We start from the raw sequence: 6,000 nt of genomic DNA, 5'->3' as shown, positions 1-6,000 counted from the left end.
CTCTCCGTCGTCGCCGCCGCCGCCACGGCCTCAGTCCTAGCACGTTGCCGGCACGCGTCGAGTTCCTCGGGCCAGCCCCGTGCCCGGCCGACAAGCAGCGGTACAGCGGAGAGGGGAGACGCGGGCTGGGGATAGGGCTGCTGACGGGAGGGAGGCCGAGGAAGGACGGAGCAGCCCTTCCTCGTCCCGGCGACGGCTGGCCTTGCACTTGCCAACACCTGTCAATGCTTTCCTTGTGGAAATCGCCTCCTTGAGGGATCCCTGCGGCGATCTGGCAACCGGGGTACCCCTTTCCCTTCCCGGACTGTCGCCGGCGCTGGCCCCACCTCAGGGCCCCGCCGGTATAGCTTCTTTCCCCTCCCCGCAGGGATCGTGTCACTGGCGAGCCCCCACACAACAGCGCCCCGAGCACACTTCAGGTTAGCCACACTGAGGCCACGGAGGGAGAAGCGAAGCTATGAAACCCCAGGCAGCCCAGGAACCAGCTTCCAGGCCTGTCCTCACCGCCCGGAAAAGCAGGTAACAAACCTCAGCAGGGTTTTTAGGGTGAATAGGGGAAACAGGGTAATGCATTTCACCTGGCTTCCCCGTGAGGCCGTTCTCTGGGTCAGATTCTACACACCACACTTGATGGAGGCTGAAACGCAGTTTAGATTTTGCATCTGTCAGGATGAAGTGAAAATCCGTGCTTCAACTCACAGAGACTCAAATAACCAGGCTGCCCTCAAAATGACTGAGCAACAGTAGTCCTGGGATGACCTTAGAGCTGTCATTTGGACTCTGCTAGAATAGAGGACTAGAAAATAACACCATTATGACAAAATATTCCAACTATCTTTCTTTTTTTTTCCCCCCTCACTTTTTTTCAGCCATTAGTGAAGCCCAGGTGAAGCACCAATAGTGACACTTGTGTCAGGTGTCCTTCTGTGGTCACTTAATGAACAACACTGCAGCCTGTTCCTTCCTTCCCTAACTTCATCCTGTTTGCAAATGCTGTTTGCCCTGAAAATAGCTCTGCTGCCAAACAGGTCTGGAAAAAAAAGGAATGATTCAAATGTCAAGTTCATAATCAATGTAGTTACGAGGTACAGCCTGGCAGAAATCCTTGATTTAATGAGGGCAAGAGCTAGAATGCAAACATGTGCCAGGAGAACCACTCCAAGGGAAAAACTGTTTTTCAAAGTGAGCAAACATTCACAGGCTCAGACAGCAGCTCAACACTGAGACACGATGTCAGGATCACTGTAGGGTCCATTTATCGCTGCCTTTCTGCTTAAATTTCCTTTATGCAAATTATATCCATAAAGCCTAAACCTAACAAGACTTTCCATCTAAATTACATAGTTTGCCTGCCTCTGAGTGCAGGCAGGGCACAGTTCTGACAGGACACTATACTGCTCCTCTCTTTTCTAGTCTTGTTTCAACATTTACAAGCTTCTGCAACATTGCTGTTACCCCAGAGAATAAAAAATAAAATTAAAGAGAGTTTCTAAAAATTCTCTCCCTGTAAAAGATAAATGATACAATGTTTAACATAGTGATTTTTTTAGCTAGCTGAGAAAATGGTGTAAAGGCAATTTTAGCAGAGCTGATGAGATCTCGTAGAAATAGTTATGTTGTGAGATTACAGAACTCAGCTGAATTGCATTCCCTGACTTCTATGAATATTTATCAGACAGCACCAAAGCTTATCCTAAGAAGAGCACTATACTTTAATGATATGAAAGGCAGAACAGGCCAAGCCTTTCATGTGCTTCAGCTCTTGATTTGGGGAGTTTAAAGTCAGAACAGCTGAAAGGATAAAGAAATTCAGAGACATGAAAGTGTATTTTACATAGTTTAATAGTTTTATCTTCTACATTACACCTCCTCTTCAAGTTAAAAAAACCTAAATCTGGGACATTTAAAATAAGGCCATTCTGACAATAATAGGGCTTATGCACATAAATAAGAAAGACTGAGCTATTTTTTATCATGATAATTTAAAAACCAAAACCCTGAAGATCCAAGAAATTTAACAAGATTATCAGCAGGGCTGGCAAAACCATTGCCATGTGGCCAGGATTTAAATATTACAACAGAAGTTGCTGGGCTGCTCCAGCACTGTGTGGCTGCTTCATTAAGGGACCTGTATCCTGGCTGAGGGAGTCACCCTCAAAGGAAGACAGAAGTGCTGCTGATATTTCCTGACTCTGCATGTCAGCAACATATACAGCATGAAATGATCTCTACTGTTCTCTCCACAAATTAAAAGGCAGTGCTGGACAAAGACAAGAGTCTGACTGTGCTGACTGGTTCCTGCAGGCTCTTGCTTTTTGTCCTTTTTTTTTTTATAGCAGCAGAGAAAGTCAGAGGTTAAGTGAGGAGAGATAAGCTGATAAAAAGGCAAGAGAGGAAAAAAGGGAGAAAAAAAGTACTTGGGAGGAGAAAGAAGGAAAATAATTATCCAGGCACAAAAAGCCAAGGATGATTTTATGATTATATGGGCCTGGCGACTGAGTATGATTTCACTGATTGATTTCCTCACCTTGGAAAAGACATACTGTCTTTTTTGCTTCCGTTACTTATCCGTAGATAACAATGCCAGCTTTTCTACCACTAGCTTAAGACCCCTTTGTCAAAGTATGAGCATTAATGTGCATTGTTAGGCAGGGAGACCCAGACTGTACTTGATGAAAGATTACTTCCTGCTCTCAGTTTCATAAATACATTTCTCAGGAAGTTACTAAAAGCCTGGCTTCTGTCTTTGCTGCACAGACTACAGCTGTAGTAACAAAAATCTGTAATTAATGAAGATCTACACAGTGATTTCTCTTAGGAGTTTGTGAATGGGTTTTCTATACCTTGAGCCTTAACCAGAACAGTCAAAAAGCCAAGAGCTCTTATGTATTCAAGGACTTTGAGGAGACCTTCTGAAAGCACTTGAAAGCATATTGTGGTGGTCATCTATGGAGTGCCACTGGTTAAAAATAGTATGGCTTGTGCTATGTGAGAAAGGCAGAAAGAAATTACTTGTGCCTGGGAAGTTTTCCGTTTATTCAAATGGGTGTGTGCATTTCAAATGGTATGGCATCTCCATCTTTTCCCACACCATTCCCTTTCTTGAGTTAGCTGGGCACACATCCCTTCTAGATGAGCCATCGCTCCTCACCGCATCCCAATTTTCACCATTCTTTGTGCCCTTTGGTGTTTCTGGTTGTCAAAAAATATTCTTGCTCGTTTCTTGGTGTCTCTGTCCCCATTTCCTCCCCATATTGGCTGCACTGGTATCCACTACCCCTTTAACCCCTGCAGTCATCACCAGGTGGGTACTGGATGGCTCTGTCAGGGTACTGGGTACTTTAGAATACTACTGGGGGCACTGGAAGTGTACATGGGAGCTTGAGGGTTCACTGGGGAGATACTGGGTAGCTCAGGGGTCTGCTGGTATTATTACAGGATACCTGGGGACTCTGTTGGACTCTGGAGTGTTCTGAGGGCTGGGTACCGGGGTGGGTGAATGATGTTCACACAGTTTTCCTTTGGCTCCATCAGGCACAGCTGCTCTATCCCTTTCTGAGTTGCTCATTTGCTTCCTCTTTCACATTTCCTGCCCTCCCCCAGGCAATGGATGATCCAGAAGAACAGGAGAATTGGACACTCAGCACACTGGAAAACTTTCCCAGTCCTGTTTTCCCTGGCTGGTAGATTGTTACTATATCCTTATTCACATAGAATCACAGAGTGTTAGGGTTTAGAAGGGACCTCTGGAGATCATAGAGTCTAACCCCCCTGCCAACGCAGGTTCACTGAGAAGAGGTGATGCAGGAACGTTGTGTGCAGACCTTGAATGTCTCCAGAGGTGGAGACTCCACAGCCTCTGTGGGCAGCATGTTCCACTGCTCCGTCATCCCTAAGCTAAAGAAGTTCCTCCTCATGTTTAGATGGAACATCTTATGTTCACATCTGTGCACGTTACCCCTTGTCCTGTCACTGGGCACAACTGAATATGGGTCCCATCCTCCCGACACCCATCCTTTTTTATAAGCATTTATGAGAAGACTGAGGGGCGGTCTCGGTCTTTTCCAGACTAAAATGGTCCAATTCTCTCAGTCTTTCCTCATAAGAAAGATGTTCCAGTTCCTTCATCATCTTTGTAGACCTTTGCTGCACCCTCTTCAGCATGTCCCTGTCCTTCTTGGACCAGGAAACCCAGAACTGGATGCAGTATTCCAGATGTGGCCTTGCCGGGGCAGAGGGAGAGGAGAACCTCCACTGACCATGCTCTTCTTGATGCACCCCAGGATGCCATTAGCCTTGTCAGCCTCAAGGGCCAAGTCCATCCTTGCAAAATATTTACATTATTGTGGAAGATTTATATCTCAGAATGTATCAAGGCCACAAGAGATTTCTTTCAAATTTGAAGACATAATCAGATTTTGTAGCTTAGTTTGAAAATAACTGATTTCCCAGAAGTAATGGGCAGCATGGGATAGGTTACTGCAGCTAGGTCACTATGTAAGGCTGGCTTGGTTTCTGTCTACTTCAGAGAATATATGCTTTATTTGTATAGGCATTTGTGTGCATTTTACTTTACATATCCTCAAGAGGAGAAAACTTCCCGGATGAGAGTTCTATTGCTGATGGAACTTGTCACAATTAAAAGATGAATGGTACTGTTAGAAGTGTGAGAGCTGGAAACGTACTTAAAAATGTAGTAGCGGCTAAGTAAAAGTGAAAAGCTTATCAGGGCTTTAATAAATGTCCCTGGTAAATGGAATAATTATATTATGATCCTCTGTTAAATCTGATAATGTGTAATTGCTAATAGGAAACACTAAATAGGTCTACTGAGAAATCTCATTCTTTTATGTATCCTAGAGGCCTAGTCCTCCAGTAAAATCCCACAGGTGTGTGTTACATGGAAATATTAATACATCTCCAGTTAGGTGAGTGAAGAGAAAATGATCAGACTCCCCATTTAACTTTGTACGACAGCCTTGATTGACTTTTCCTCTCATTTTTTTCCTACTGCGCTTCTGTCAGTTGAACAAAAATTCATCCCGAGTTTGATAAATTTTAGGGGTTTAATATTCTTCTGCAGTTGTCATAATGTTGTATTTTACATGTTCCACTGAACTGAGTATAAGATTCTGCAGTGATTTGAAAGACAGTGGCACATCTACATACAGGAAAAGAGCCAAGCCATTTTATTGTTGTCCATGACAAGTTTTTTGTTTCTTTTTTGTGCATGTGGTGATTCACTCCATACATAGAGTTTCCCAGACTCCATACATAGAGTTTCCCAGATTCTGCTAAGACAGATTCTGTTTATGGGGGAACACTTGCATATATCCCTACCCATTTCTGTTGGTTTTGTTCTGCTGTCTGCTACTCAAAACCTCAATGTGTAAAAGTCAAAGTGTAACATAACTGCTAGTGCTTAGAAACACTATTCTGAATGGTTGAATGTAGTAGCAAAGTAACCAACTTCTACTTATTTTTGTCTTGTTCTTTCCCACACTATGTTGTACAGCTCTGTAGGGAATGGAGTATAGACCAACCTGCAGGCCTCTATCCTGTGACTGAAGAGCTTCTGTGGTTGAAGCCCCAGCCACCATCAATTCAAAATGGTCATGGAGACATCAAACATACCAAGAAGTGTTGTCTTTTCCAATGTTTTCTTTCCTCCTTCACATAAGTACCTAGAAAGAGTCAAAAGAGAACTGAAATGGGATGAAGACAGTGAGTACCATAAGAGAAGTTGATGCTTGGTCTCATTTTGTGCATCACAGTTTGATTTACTTTCCATGTCAGTTGATTTGAGATAAATTTGGAGCTTAATGGTGAAAAGGAGGATTACAGCTGTAAAATACCAGTTGCAGAGTTGAAAGTGATATGTTTTACAACCCCAGGCTTTGATATCCTTTTTTAACTACTTGGTTTTTTTATACTTATTAATCAATTTTAGAGAAATAAGCCTGGCAAACTTTAATGGGCAACACTTTGTCGTTATCTACT

The sequence above is a fragment of the Indicator indicator genome, chromosome 5, assembly GCF_027791375.1.
Source record: "Indicator indicator isolate 239-I01 chromosome 5, UM_Iind_1.1, whole genome shotgun sequence".
NCBI lineage: Eukaryota > Metazoa > Chordata > Aves > Piciformes > Indicatoridae > Indicator > Indicator indicator.
The sequence above is the reverse complement of the archived record's forward strand: the minus strand, read 5'-3'. Positions refer to the sequence as shown.